The 15824-nt window shown below is 42.7% G+C and overlaps 1 protein-coding gene across 4 annotated transcripts in view; it reads right to left on the bottom strand.

The window, feature by feature from the left end:
* The window catches only part of DRAM1 (DNA damage regulated autophagy modulator 1), a 64613-nt gene that overhangs the window by 10140 nt on the left and 38649 nt on the right, over window positions 1-15824 (bottom strand). Inside the window, exon 8 of one of the 4 annotated variants that reach the window (XM_042947523.1) lies at window positions 8088-8373. The exons of the other annotated variants lie outside the window; for them this stretch is intronic. The gene's annotated coding sequence lies outside the window, so the exon portion shown is untranslated. Of the gene's footprint in view, window positions 1-8087; window positions 8374-15824 lie in introns of those variants that run through there. 4 annotated transcript variants of the gene reach the window in all.

Below are 15824 nucleotides of genomic sequence, written 5' to 3'. Positions count from 1 at the left end.
TGGAAACAAAGTTACTTTCCAGTGTGTGGTATCCAGGATCTCTCTGGAGGTTTAGAGAAGCCAGCCAAGGGCTACTCGGCCTGTGTTCTGTCCCAGTGTCCTCTTACCCCACCTCCTCTTTCTGGACTTGCTGGAGACATGAATCAAAAGCCACCCACCCCCATTTTAACCTAATGAGCTAATGGGTCTCAGACAGAAAGCAGCCTCAAGTCTACCACCAAGGCGGACACTTGCATTGTATTCTAGGAATGCCTCTTATGGGGCTTCAGAGGGCCATTCAGTGGCCATAACTGGTGGTTTTCAGGGGACAGCCCTGCCTTCCCTTGTCACCTGTTCAAATTGGAGAATAACACAGCGATTAGAGTGGTGAACTGTAGGGTCTTGGTATCTCCTCCCCCTCCTCCATACATCCACATAACCTCTGACTACCTCTCCCCTTTCCGTAATAAAATCTTCCAGTTTTTTTTTTAATTTCATGTTTTTTATTTTTTTTGAAAGAGAGACACAGAGTGTGGGTGGGGGAGGGGCAGAGAGAAGGAGGCACAGAATCTGAAGCAGGCTCCAGACTCTGAGCTGTCTGCACAGAGCCCGATGCAGGGCTGGAACCCACAAACTATAAAATCCTCCAGTTTTTAACTGGCCACAAAGCCATCCAGAATAATGACTACATTTTCCAACCCCCTTGCTACTATGATCAATGGGAAGTAAACAGAAATGTCGTATGGCCGCAACCAGGAACAGTCTGCGATACATAACTGGCATGTGTTTTATCCCTTCTCTCTCCTATCCCGTCCTCCATTCTGATGCTTGGAATGTGTATGTAGTGGCTGAAACTCTAGCATCTATTTTGGATGTTGGGGACATTATTCCCAGACATCAGGAGTACTAGAAGAGAGAAGGGGCCTGGAGCCCTGAGCACTGTGTGGAGCCAAGACTCTAATCTGGTCTTGAACTGTCAACCTCTGGACTTTTACAAAAGAGAGAAATAAACTTCTATTTTAAGCCGCTGTTATTTGGGGTTTCTGCTACTCATATCCAAAATGCATTTTAAATGACATAGTGCTTAGGAGCTGGATTCTGGAATGAGATTGCCTAGGTTCTATCACTTATTAGCTCACAGCCATGGGTAATTTGCTTCACTTCTTTGCCCCAGCTGTAAAACGAGGATGCTAAAGATACCATCTGCCTTCCAGGTAAGAATGAGCTAACACACATGAGACATGAAATCTGGGAGGCCTGGAAGGTAATCTACATCTGGAACAAAGGTGTGCCCCAAGGTAGCAAGATTGAAAGTTATTCTTCCCTTGAATCAGAGGGAGGCTTGTTTTTTTAGTGCTGCAGCAATGGCAACAGCGCTAATAATAATATCTTTAAAATTTTTATAAAGCACTTTACAGGAATCTTTCCAACATCCCTGTGAGTTCTGTATTATTACTTGCATTCCATAGAGAATAAAATGGAAGTTTAGAGAGGTTTGCTAACATGCAAAGATCACACAGCTACTAAGGGGCTGTGATAAGATTCACACCCAGGTCTCTTACCTACAAATTCCCTTCCTTTCCCACAAACCTTAAGTGCAAGTTGTTGTACTGCTATGCATTCCTATCATGTCCTAAACACATAATTTTTGCAAAGGGATTCCCAGGCTAGATTTTTTTTTATTTGTAAAGAATAAAGTACCCAAATTCCCAGTGTAAGAAACTTTGCTTTCTGGTCCCTCACAGCTTGGATGCAAGTAAGCCTTTGTATGTGATCACAAAAAATGCTAGCCCTAGAACATACTTTGAAAAAAAAGGGATCTGCCCAGGGCCTCAGCACAGCAACGGGAGTACGGGAAAAGCCTTGATCCACCTTGTTGCGATCTGGGGCCTGATTCTGAGTGATGTTTCAGGCTCACTCTATGTTTTTATTTTGTTTTTGAGAGAGAGAGAGAAACAGAATGCGAGTGGGGGAGGGGCAGAGAGAGGGAGACACAGAATCCAAAGCAGACTCCGGGCTCTGAGCTGTCAGCACAGAGCCCGATGCGGGACTCGAATTCATAGACCATGAGATCATGACGTGAGCTGAAAGACACTTAACTGAGCCACCCAGGTGCCCCCTCAGGCTCACTCTAAAAGGGACCAAAGAGGAGCACCTGGGTGGCTCAGTAGGTAAAGCATCTGACTCTTGATTTCAGCTCGGGTCATGATCTCACGGTTCATGGATTTGAGCCCCACATCATGCTCTGCACTGGCAGTGTGGAGCCTGCTTGGGATTCTCTCTCTCTGTCTCTCTCTCTCTCTGCCCTCTCCTGCTCTCTCTCTCTCTCTCGCTCAGAAAATAAACTACAAAAAAAAAAAAATTTTTTTTTTAATAAAAAAATAAGAGGGACCAAACAGGAGTCAAGCATCTGGGACAGGGTGAGGCTTCATGACAGGGCATGTGTTTTGAATTGCAGATTCTTTTAACAGAAGCAATTTGGAAGCAGGACTGGGAAGCCGCTGCTAACTGGAATGCTGTAGCCATCTTTCTTCCATGTTCCCTGAGGGCAGGGCCAGTAGCTCTCACTGCATTTGGGGGGTATGTAAGTTAGATGCTAGGAAGAACTTGCTCACGCTGATTGTGAAAGGCAGACACAAATGTGGTTGCAGAATACTGTTATCTATACAGATTTGAAAAGAGTGTAGGAAAAAAATCACACATAGAGGATATGGTCTGAGCATCACCCTGGTAGAAAACAGGAGGTGAGCACAAAAAGTAAAGGTATAACGGTTCTGAGCAGTGAAAACAGACCTGAGTTCAAATCCTAGCTTATAAACCCAGTGATTTGGGCCCACCTCCTCCACCTGTGGGATCCTCTTTTCCCCCAATCCACAGAGAGGATCACAGGATGCCTACCTCTGACTATGAAGCTGAAAAATACATCCAATAATATGGGAGGCATTCAATACATATTCATTTCATCCTTTTCTCATGAATCCTTTCCTCTTTTGTGACTTTATGATTCAGTACTTCCTGGAATTCAAAGCACTAGGAATTTTCCAAAGAGCTTAAACTGCTTATTGAGCTTCTGAGCTCTTCCCAGCATTACTTTCTGACAGAGGTGAGTAGTAGAGATGGGTCAGAAATCAGACAAACCAGGCTTTGCTTGCTGGCCCAGCAGCCCCCTCTCACCTGCCATTTTCTCCCCTGTTCTCACTGGGCAAGAATGGTGTTGTCACAAACAAGACAGTCCACACCACAGATACAATCATTGTGGCGTGTGGCCGTTGATTGGTGCACTTTGCTGCCTACAGAGATGAGCACCTATTATCTCCTAAAGGGTTGGGACTGGGATCCAGCGGGAGGCCATTGGAACGACAGACATCGGCCAGCTGGTACACCTCCCTGCATGGCCTGGGGTCTCAGGGCCCCTGGAGTACACAATAAAGGGATGGGTTTGAGGGGGATGCTGAGGACTTTCAAGCTCAAAGTTCCTCTAAGCCAGAAGGCAGAGAATTTCTACCGGTGAAAAGTAGTATTTCTGCCTTCTGTTCCTTTCTGTAGGCTATACTCCTGAATTGTGTTTACACTTTTTCATGAAGAAAACATTTTTTAAGTCTATGTAGTATTTCTTTCCTAAGAGGGGGACTTCTTGCAGGGACAGCATGGGGGGGTGGGAAGCAGGGAGTTAACAATGAGGGAGGATGTAGGAAAAATGACAATATCATCTTAGATCACCCCAATCTCTTGTGTTTGCCCAGGTTAAGGAGGCTTGCCTGAGTTGTTCTACTTCACAGGAAAATGACGATAAGTGGGAAAAAGTTATGTATCTCCATTTCCCCCCAAGCCTCTTACACTTGCCTGTGTAAGCCTTACACCCGAAGTTCAGAGAGAAAATATAAATTAAAAAAGAACTTACATCTGAACAAAGTTTTTTTCTTTTCTTCACCTGTACATTTTTTTTTTTTTTTGAGATGAGAGAATTGATGAAGGAAAGAATTCCTTTTTCAACTCAGAGGCTCTATGTTTAGTCCAATAATAACTTCCATTGTCAAGTGTAGCTGCCCCAAAATGAACACAATCAATGAAAAGCAGTTGAAAAGAGTTGTCTTAAATGATTTCTATCTCTGAAGGTAAAGGGCACACGTACAATGTTATCTATCCTGATTCGATCCCAGTATTTCCTCTAAAGGAGAAAGAGAGAGACTCAAAAGGGAGAGGAGTTGGCTCTCAGTAGCTTTCCTTTCAGCTGGAAAAGGAATTGGGCTGGTTGCTACTTCAGTTGGCCGCTTCTCCTGGGGTTTGTGGAGGGGTGGCCTTTACTGCAGTCCACTAGTGCCCCCTACTGTCCCCTTCAGGAAACACACAGGGCAGCCTGAACTGCTAAACCTGGATAGGTCATCTAAACACCCTTTCAACGTTTCTGACAAAGAAATCCCAAAAACTTGAAACGGTGTGATTCCATCTTTAATTCACTGAGGGAAGTTTATAGTCAAGTTATATTACTTTAGAGACTTACAGAATGTTACGAAGGAGCTTTAGAAAATATTTAACTTTTTTTTTTCCTAAGTGTATTAGCTCTGAGATATATTAGCAGTTATGTGAAACCAAAGGGGACTAGGCAATGCGAAGTTAAATAGCCATTAAGTAAACGTTAAATAGGCAGGTTCTTTCCTGCTGGACTACTCAGACCCTTTAATTATGGATTATGTATCTCCCAAGGAGAAATGCAATTTCCCATTAGCACTTGAAAATACAACTACTTTTTATTTGAATTTCTTGTAGGGCCAATATCCCAAGAAACACACTTGGGTAGTGGTGATCCAGTCTAAATGAATCATTCTGCAAATTTGGAAACTGAGCCCCAGGGAGGTGCCAGTGACTGGGTGGTTAACAGAGCCATCCTGAGGATCCGTTGGGAGGTTCTCAAGCTCCCAGAGGGGCTTCTTCCCTAGAGCACCCCTGTCAGAGTTGATCTTTAGCATTTCTGTTTTCATAAAGCATGTGTATTTGTGGAATGGGGAAGGGCACTGCCTTTAGCCAAGGATACTGGGAAAGTGAAGTAGGCTCCTTTCAAGTGTACTCCAACTCTCGCTAGAGAATTTGTTTCTGGTATTTTCAATTCAATTTCTGTCTCTTGTGAAAAACTTTATTGTTTTATAAAAACCCTATATTCAACAAATATTTATTTTATTTTATTTTTATTTTTTAATGTTTATTTTAAGAGAGAGAGAGAAAGAGCAAGCAGGGGAGGGGCAGAGAGAGACGGAGAGAGAATCCCAAGGAGGCTCTGCGATGGCAGCACAGAGCCCAACGTGGGGCTCAATCTCATGAATTGTAAGATCATGACCTGAGACGACACCAAGAGTAAGAAGCTTAACTGACTGAGCCACCCAGGTGCCCCTATATTCAACAAATATTTATTAGGCACACAGCTCTGCGCTAGTTGGATGATACAAAGAAGAGCAACATGATACACCACGTTGGTTAAGAGCAAATGTTTGGAAGTCAAGTTCCGGTTCTGCCATATTCTGGCTGTGTGTATTTGGACAAGTTACTTATTATCTTTTATAGTCAAGATATGGAAACAATCTAAGTGTGCATCAACAGATGAATGGACTAAGAACCTGCCATATAGGGCATCTGGGTGGCTCAGTCGGTTGAGCCTCTGATTTTGGCTCTGGTCATGATCTCACAGTTGGTGAGTTCGAGCCCTGCATCAGGCTCCTCACTGACAGGGCAGAGCCTGCTTGGGATGTTCTCTGTCTACTTCTCAAAATAAATTTTAAAACTTAAAAAAAAATTTTGAAAAAGAAACCACCATGTATTTGTATATATAAATACTGTGAGATATATATAATGGAATATTGTCCAGCCTTTCAAAAAGACATGTTGACATTTGCAACAACGTGGCTGAACCCAGAAGACATTGTGCTAAGTGAAATAAGCCAGACACAGAAAGAAAAAAGCTGAATGATGTCACTTATTAAAAAATTGAATATATAGAAGCAAAGAATAGAATGGTGGTTACCAGGGACAGGAGGTGGAGGAAATAAGATGTTGGTCAAATGGTACAAATTTTCAGTTATGTAAGATGAATAAGTGTAGAAACCTAATGTATACCATGGTGACTATATTTAATAATACTGTAACAAATATTATAAACTTGCTAACAGAGTAGATTTCAGATGCTCTCCTCACAACAACAAAATGTAACCATGAAAGGAAAAGATATGTTAATTAGCTTGAAGGCAGTAACCATTTCATTATATGTGTGTGTGTGTTTGTATCAAATAATCATGTTGTACACTGTAAATATATACAATTTTTATTTAAAAATCAATTTAACATATACTAATTTGGATGTAAATTAAAAAATAAAATAATAAAAACTAAATAAATAAAATAAAAAACCAATTTAATAAATAAATATAACCCTTAGACTCCCCACCTATAAAATGCAGATATCTTCACAGGATTGAGGGTATTATATACTAATACTTTCACAGGATTGTTTTGAGGACTGAATTAGAAAATACATGTAAAATGGTTAGCACAATGCCAGCACATATAAGCGTTCAATAAATATTTGCTGTTATATTGGAGCAAGAAAGAAAACAAGCACGTCCAAAACAGATGAACATATGGGGAGAGAGAGAAGAAAGGGAAACAAACCACAAGTGACTGTAGTGATAGAGAACAAACTGAGGGTTGATGGAGGGAGGTGGGTGGGAGATGGGCTAGATGGGTGATGGGTATTAAGAAGGGCACTTGTTGTGATGAGCACTGGGTATTATATGTAAATGATGAATTACTGAATTCTACTCCTGAAACCAATATTGCACTGTATAGTAACTAAAATATAAATTTACAAAGGTACATCCCAAAACCTCAAATAACAATATAAGGGGATGGATCAGAGATAGCAACTAGGTTTCATGCTGCTTACAAACCACACTGAGCTTGTACTGTCTGCCTCAAGTTCTATGTTGAGAATTCTGATGTTCCTACCAGCCTTAGAGGGAAGGAGCACCCATATCAATTAGTGATGTTTTTCATGAGTAGGGGAGTGTGGATATGAGGTTATATGGTACATGCCATTCTTAGGATGAATAAAATGTCACATGTGGCAGATTAGATAGAACAGTCATTTCTGGAGGAGATAGGACAGAGGCACTTGGGGTATGGGTTTGATATGAATGAAAGGACAGGAAGTAAGGCAGGAAGAGGTATCTGGCACCAGGAGTTTTCCGAGAAAATGTTAAGGATAAAACCCACATGGCCATTTGTGTGGCGGTAAGCAGACCAGCCTGTCTAGAGAAAGGTTTGATGCTAAAGATGAGCTCTATAAATATGGTGACCAGAGCTGCTGAGCTGGTGACCCAACATCAAGCAAGCTGTCCCATTGTTCCCATAAATTCCCTCATATGCCCTGGGCCATGTGCCTGAATCTGAAGTCCAGAAAATGTGGACGCCAGTAAGTTTCTAGTACCATCTTGTCTACCATGGAGCTATTCAAAGGCTCTTTCCCTTTGCTCGTGAAGACCATCCTTTCATGTTGAGTTCATGGCTGCCGTTCAAAACCCGTCACTCTATGTGCACTTTAGAAAGTTGTTACAAATGTCTTCCATCATGCACAGATGGCAGTGCAGCCCCAAACATCTTAGATTCTCAACAAATGCACTCACGGATTAAATTGTCATTGAAAATGAAAAACGAAGAAGCAACTCACCAGAAACTAGCTGCCATGTATATAGCATGTGCCTCCTCTATATTCAGAACTGAGCTATCTCTGGGGGTGGTTAGTAGAAGGAGGGGTATCAAAGAGATATGTATTAAAGCCACAAATAAGGATGGGAAGTTTTGAAAAATGCCTGCTTGTAAAACATCATAATTTGGCCTAATGAGGTTGTATTCATCCATTCTTCTTTATGGAGTGTCTACCACAAAGCAGGGACTTCTGTATTAGTTAGGACTTATGTGGTTACCAGTGACAGAGAGACCTAACTCAAACTCATTTAAGCAAAAGAGGGGGTTATTATAAGGGATAATGTGATCTCTGTGAAACCCAGAGACAGGAATGTGCCTGAGGCATAGGAACAACTGAAACCAGGAACTCAAAACCATCAGGTTTCCTTTTTATTCTTCTTGTCTGTCTGTCCATTCACTCTCTTCATTAGTTTCATTCTTCATCCAAGCTAATGATCAGCTTTCTTCATGTGGTGAAAAACATGGGGGCAAAGAGCTCGCTAACAAACAGTACGTTTCATAGCTTTGGTCATCAGGAAAAGGGAAAAAAAAAGCTATCTTAACATTCTTTATGGTTCCAAGTTGAAAAATTCTAGGGAAGGACTCACTGAAGCAGTTGGAGTCAGGTAAACTCCACGGGGTCATGAAACAACATAGCAGATCCTGTGGGAACCACAAAGATGGGGATAAGGGAGAGGAAACTTCTGGAAGAAAGGGGGTGGGGTGAGGTGCTGGGCAAACAAAGCAAGAAATGCCTGTTACATCTTCTCTTATTGATTGCCAACTCAACTTAGCTGTCAATCAATTCCATTCATTTACTAAGTACCTATTTACTCACTTACTGAGTATCTGCTACCTGCCAGGTGCTGTGCTAGATTTAGGGATGAAAAGATGACGATGGTATCTCTTAAGAGTGCTAGGCATTCAGAAATACAAAAATACAAAATAATTATTTTGTATTTATATATATATATATATATATATATATATATATATACATTTTTTTTTTTTTTTTTTTTTTTTTTTTTTGGTTTAGGACCTTTAGGAACTTACCATATAACTGGGGAGAGAAAACTGTGTATTTGTAGAACAACCATGTGTCAAGCTACGTGTTATGGATGATGAGGATAAAAGAAGGTAAGTGGGATCAGTGAGCCTGGAACCAGGGGAAGCATGTTGGAGGGGGTGATACTTCTGCAGGGTCTTTAGAGGGTGAGGAAGTTTTTGTTTATGACTACATGTGTTTCAAGTGCAGGATTTTCACAACATCACACTAAGTCAGGCCCTCTGCTCATGGCTCTCTGCATCTGGAGGCCTTTTGGAATGCAGCCGTCAGCCAGTGGCCCCGTTCCTTTCTCAGAGACAGGACTACCACCCACAGCTCTTCTGATAGCCTTGTTTTTTATTGCCATGGCTCATTGGATCAAAGCCTCTGAGTTTGATGTAAGTTCAGAATAATTCAAGGATTAACTCATCTTTCTGTGCTTAGGGAGCTACACAAGCAACATCTGGTACAGCCTGCAGAGGGATTCTTCACCCAAAGAGTTTCAAATTTCAACATGTGAGCCATCCTGCTGAATAACATCATCGACGGGAAACAGCACTCAGAGCCCTCATCTTGTAACAAGAGCTCTGTGTAACACCCCGTGGTCATGTTTTGCACACAACTATAATAAATGATGCAAATTGTAACAGGTTCTTTATCATCTTGTTTCTTGCAAAAGGACTGAATTCCACATTGATGGGGTTAAAATTCCCTTGTGGATTTTCTCTGGGGCCATTCCATAGCCCGTGCTAGCACCATTAATAACACCCTTCCTGTGCGTGGACCAGCCCATAGGCTCACATTTTAATGTTGTCACAGAGACTCTCTTGGCCATTCCTTTTGTCAAATCCCATCTGTCACCTCCCTGTCTTCCCAGGTCCTCTGGAAAATCTGTGGTTAGGACCATCCCCTGCCCCTTGGTAAATCCTGGTTTGGTAAAGCCCTTACTGTATCCCCCCATGGGTTAGTTCCACTACTCTCGGAGTTGTCTTCAAGTCACGATTTTGCCATGTTCTTAAAGGTGACACACTATAGCTTATTTATTTTTGAGGGGGGTAGGGGCAGAGAGAGGGAGTGAGAGAATCCCAAGCAGGCTCTGCACTGTCAGCATAGAGCCTGAAGCAGGGCTCGAACTCATAAACTATGAGATCATGACTTAAGCTGAAATCAAGAGTTGGATGCTTAACCAACTGAGCCACCCAGACACCCCAGGTTACACATTGTAATAACTAATAATTGGGTGTTTTGTGTCAGGAATGTATTATTATAGAGGTACTGTTATCTTTACCCGTAACTCACCGGAAAGGAAAAGGAGGCTCAGTGTTTGAGTTGCCCAAGCATAAGATATGAATCCCTGTCTGTCTCATTTCCAAGACTGTGTTCTTTTTAAGGGATAAATATAGGGACCCAAGAATATGGTCATGGGAGTGTCACATGGGAATCCCTGCTTCCAAGTTGGGGAGGGAGAAGGGAAGAAGAAAATGCAAAGAATATGTCTCTGAATTCAGAGAAGGAGAATTTTGAGACATGGTAAACTGTGTCTAAAGCCAGGACAGGTTGGGGAATATTGAGACATGAGAAAAGTTATTGGCAAATGTTTTCAAGAAAAGCTGGAGTAGAGTAATGGACCTGGAAGAGGTCAGATAGTGAGTGGAATGGTACAAACTCTGCCAACAAACGGAAAGAGCCACTAGGCAGATGATAAAGTGAAAGGCTGGTCCCCATCTACTAACCTTGAAACTCTGGGGATGGGGACCAGGAGTTGTTTTAACAAACCCTCCAGGTGATCCCGATGCACACTCAAGTTTGTGACCCGCTTCTATTGCAGAGTTTCTCAGCCTTGGCTGCACACTGGAATCACCTGGGTTCCCTCCGAGTGATTCTAACATGCAGCCAGAGTAGAAAACCACCTCCTCAGTCAAACGGGGAGGAAGGAATGATTCTAGCTGCACTGCAGAGTTCTGGCTATCCCAGGCCCTGTGCTAAGGATGGGCCCAAAGATAAGCCAACAAGCGCCCAGTGCTTTACAGGTCTTGCTCCAATGAATCCTCATGACAAGTCTATGAGGCAGGTACCATCATCCGTCCCATTTTATAGATGAACATGTTGAGTTTCCAAGAAGTTATCTGACTTGCCAAGATCTGGCAAGGCTGGAACTTGAAATTAAGCCTCCTTTGACTCCAAAGTACTCATTTTTTAAAAAATTGTGGTAAAATATACATAACACAAAAATCACCACTTTTGGATTTAAATAAATAAAAGAAAAACTATAGAGAACAAACTGAGGGTTGATGGAGAGGAGGTGGGTAGAGGGATGGGCTAGATGGGTGATGGGTACTCTGGAGGGCATTTGTTGTGATGAGCACTGGGTATTGTATGTGATGAGTCACTAAATTCTTCTCCCGAAACCAATACTACACTGCATGTTAACTAACTTAAATTTAAGTAAAACTTTGGAAGAAAAAAAAAAAAAATCACCACTTTCACCATTTGTAGGTGTATCATTCAGTGGCATTAAAGTATATTCACAATGTTGTGCAACTATCACCACTATCCATTTCCAGAACTTTTTTATCACTTCAAACAGAAACTCCCTACCCATTAAACAGTAACTCCCTATTCTCCTCTCCCTCCAGGCCTGGTAACCTCTATCCTGCTGTCTCTCTGAATCAAAGTATTTCTTCTAAATCACTGTTTCCAGATGGGCTCAAAGAAGAAATGGAGGTGCTAAAATTGATCATTTTTTCCCTTGAATAAGGGTATCTCTGAGTTAGCTAGGCTCCCGTTTGCAACCTGTGTTTCCCAAACACTGAAAAATCTGTGACTCCCACCAAACAGTATATTCTCTCTTCCTCTCTGTGCCACAGCATAGGCAAATCCTCCACTCTGTGTCTTTTCTCACCTTGCCTCCATTTAGCAAACTGGCTCCTCCTCCAGGTCTCCCTCCAGGCATGATTATCCCTGGAGATCTGAACCAGGTGCCTCAACGGGTCGCACAGACCAGGCTTTGCAAACCGGCGTGCGCTCCAGTCATGTTGGCATTTTGTTAAAATGCAGATTTGGACTTAGTGGGTCTGGGGCAGGACCCTAAAATTCTGCATTGCTATCAAGCTTCCAGGTGATGTTCATGCTGCTGGTCCCCGAACCGCACTTAGAGCAACGAGATCAAAGAGTGTAGTGTTTCTCCATAGTATGTTTTACAGTAGTATTCCCTTGGCTGTTTCTCCATTCCACTGTAAATACCTTGAGGCCAGAGCCCGTCTTATTTATTGTCGTATTCCGTAGCCTAGCATTGTGCCAACCCAGAGTAACTCTCAATAAATGTCGACAAATGAATAAGTTAATGAGCTCACAGGCTGGAAAAATAAAAAGGAACCGTATCTGTAAAGAACCTCACAGACCATACTAGGGGATTTATGGGGAGCCACTAAAGGATTTCAAGAGGGTTCTATATATCATATGTGTATGTGCAATGTGTTATAAAGGACCAAGACTGAGATCGATGAAACAATAGTGAGCTACTGTACTAGTCTAAGCAAATGATTATGAAGGCCTGCACCAAGGTAGTGATGGTGGAAATAGGAGAAAGAGAATTCAAGACCATAGAGATGGGTTGATCAGACATTCCAATTGCTTCAGACAGATCCAGTTTATTCTAGGTACAATTGCCAATAGTGTCCCTTTCATTCCCCCAAAATACCCTGGTTTGCCTAAACCATCTGTTCACCCTGTACATAGGAGATAAACTTATTAGAATATGAGGTGGGGTAGGGAACAGAGTAAGAAATCTAGGATATGGTTCTCAAGTTTCTGCCCTGGGTGACCCAGTGGACGTTAACACCATTTACTAAGCTAGGCAGCCAGAAGGAGAAGCAGTGAGAGAAGTTTCTTCTTAAAATATAAATAGTTAAGTCATATAGCAAGTCACTGAAAAGTGTTAAGTAAATTGCAGTAATTTACTAGCATGAAAAAATTACAAAGGAGGCATACAAATGGTTGGAGTTTTGGAGAATACCGATCAAAGGGATCGCCAAACTGAGAACGACATTTCTTCCTGAAGCTCTGAATAGAGTTAGTCTCAGAGCAATTTGTTAGGAAACCTGCCCTAATCTGCCACTCAGACCAACTGCAGATGGGAAGTCAAAATGGCCAATTAATTCTGGGTTTTGTTTCTCTGCATTTGCTTCCCTTCAAGTCACCTATGTGTCTACTCCCAACAGCCAACGATCTTCAGGATGCCCTGGATCACATTTGAGCATGGTCATTTAGAGTCCAGATAATGATGTACGACGTTAAGGTTTAACTAACTGAGTCAGAACAACACATCTCCTGAACACGAAAATGTTCTCTCTCATTTATAGGCCACGTGACCCACGATCCTTACTAACCTCTGTCCACACTTGCCAACACCTCAGCTTTTTCCCCTCTCCCCCAACATGTCAACAACTAGGTAATTATTTAATAAACCTCAGAACATACCTTTTCTTCTTCTCTTGGCCAGAGAAACCCGGGATTTTCCCAGTTTCAACTTCAAGGTGGCTCTTAAGGGTTCCAAGTGCAGTCAAGCGGAAGAGTAAATTCACCCACGAGAGCCTTTTGAGGGAACTTTCAAACAAAACTGTGACTTTTCAAGTATTAAGAGGAAATGACAGACTGAAGTAAGCTCAGGATTCATTTTAGTACACGTGTTAAAGGTTATGTTAGCAGCTGTCAAATTGCTGGCCAGCTCTAAATACATCACTCTTTGCCTTAAATCAGATGTCTTGGGTGGTACCAGGAACCTGCTCCTCTGGGCTGACCCTGAGCAAAAGGATCACTCACGAAGGTGAAGTCTGTCTTCCAGGCATTCTTATCACTGGTGCCAATATCATTCTGATGGGCAAGAGACCTGGAACCCAGGACCCCAAGTCCTGAGACCGTTATGGTTTCCTGCTGCTGTTAGAGACTCAGAGAACTCTGACGCTGTGGGGGAAGCTGTGCATGTGGTGGGGGGTGGGGGAGCTCTGTACTTTCCACCCAGGTTTCCTGTGAACCTAAACCACTTTAAAAAGTAAAGCGTGTAAATATTTTAAATGGCATAAAAGGGGGTTGCTTGGGTGGCTCGGCTGGTTAAGCATCTGACTCTTAGTTTCAGCTCAGAACATGATCTCACGGTTCAGAGGATCCAGCTCCATGTTGGGTTCCACGCTGACAGCACACAGCCTGCTTGGGATTCTGTCTCTCTCCCTCTATCTCTCTTTCACTCTCTCTCTCCCTGCCCCTTCTCCACCCACATGCTCTCTCTCTCTCTCTGTCTCTCTCTCCGTCTCTCTCTCTCAAAATAAATAAACATTTAAAAAATAGCATAAAAGGTACATTTAGGAAAAATTAAAACCTATTATTTCTAAATAAGTTTTTTTTCAGTTTCTCAAAGCTGGAGTTTCCTCTCTCTCTTTGTGGCTCCTGCATTGCTGTATCCCCCACCCACTTGGGCCATTCCACAATGACCACCAAGCCAAGGGGTCAGGGAGGGCCAAAGGATCTGTGAATTCTCCCTGGTGTTCGGTCATGAGTCTGTCTGCCAGAGAGGGGAAAAGGGATATTGTGATTGATGACTGAGGTCTATAAAAGCAAAGTATTCTCAGAAGAAAGTGTAAGTGAATAGTAGCCCTTCAAAGAGATGCCAGAAAGTGGGTACAATGCAGGTGTAACACAGAACCAACTAAAAAAATAAGGAAGCTCTCTGTATTGATAAGGAAGCATCTCCAAGGCCCATTGCTTAGTCAAAAAAAGGAAGGCTCAAAACTGTTGGTACAGTATGCTACAGTGGGGGCAGAAGTTAAAAGGGAAACATTTTAAAAAGTGCTTCTGCTTGTATTTTCATAAAAAGTGGCTATCTGCACAAAGAGAGGTGTATCGAGTAAGTGTGGATAAAGGAAGAGTACAAAGGCTTTTCACAGAATACCTTTTTATTTTGTTTTGATTTTTGAATCCCCTGAATACTATTACTGATTCAAAAATTTTTAAATAACAAATGGTTCAGGAAGTAAGGGCTGGGAATGGGAGCAGCTGAATCCCCACTTATCTAGAAATTATCTTTCCACCCCAGGATCGTAAGGCCTATCAGTCAGGGCTCTTACAGGGCTATGCATCAGAAATCCTTATCAAGTTTATCGAAGTTCAAAAGACTCTGTCATCTCTTGTAACCGAAGAGTTCAGAGGCAGAGCTGGCTTCGGGGACAGTGGGGCACAGAGCACTCCTCACTGCCGAGGGACTAACTGTGGGCTTACTACGTGTCTGATGGCACCCTGGCTCAATTCTCAGAGCAGATGGTTGGTACCTCGTTCAGCATTTTCTGGGCATCGATTTTGGAAGTCACCGCCACCCCCCAGTACGGGTCTGGCATCCTGCTGCCCTTCGCTTTAGAAGATGAGTCTCCTGGGGGTGACCAAGGAGAGCCAGAAGCTTCTCCTCCAGGGCTTGAGGCTGTGGTTGCTCTCTTATGCAACAGACAGGACGCAAATGCATGACATTCCGGCCTTGAGAATGCCGGGCGTTCAGAGCCAGACCAAGAATATGTGTGTGGGGAGACGGCTGGGCTTACTGACTTGCCAGAATCAGGGAGTGGGAGAGAATGGGATGCCACTTATCTCCCTCCCGCTCCCCCTTCCTCATTCCAGGGCCCAAACACCACACCAGCATGTCTCCAACTGAGCGAAAGAATGAGAACATGGGACAATGCCACATGCAAGGGATGTTAGGAAACCCAAACACGGCACAACACTGATGTACTTAATTTGGTTTGTGAAATGCAATTTCTGTGGAATCCTCCGTTAGTGTTTAAAAAAAAAAAAAAAAAAAAGGAAGAAAGAAAAAGACCCACTTGATCAGAAATCAGGAAAACAAGGGTCCCAGACCGGGATCTGTTGCCATCCCACCGTAGAACCTCTTGCATATCACTGAGCTTCTCTTTGCCTTAGTTTCCTCTTCTGAGAAATGTGATAATTGACTGCCTGACCAGACACATGGGGTGAAATAAAAACACAAAAAGCTTGAAAATATATAACTTTGAAGTTAACTGAAGGCCTG

Source organism: Panthera leo, chromosome B4 (assembly GCF_018350215.1).
Source record: "Panthera leo isolate Ple1 chromosome B4, P.leo_Ple1_pat1.1, whole genome shotgun sequence".
NCBI lineage: Eukaryota > Metazoa > Chordata > Mammalia > Carnivora > Felidae > Panthera > Panthera leo.
This window is presented reverse-complemented; position numbering and strand designations above follow the sequence as displayed.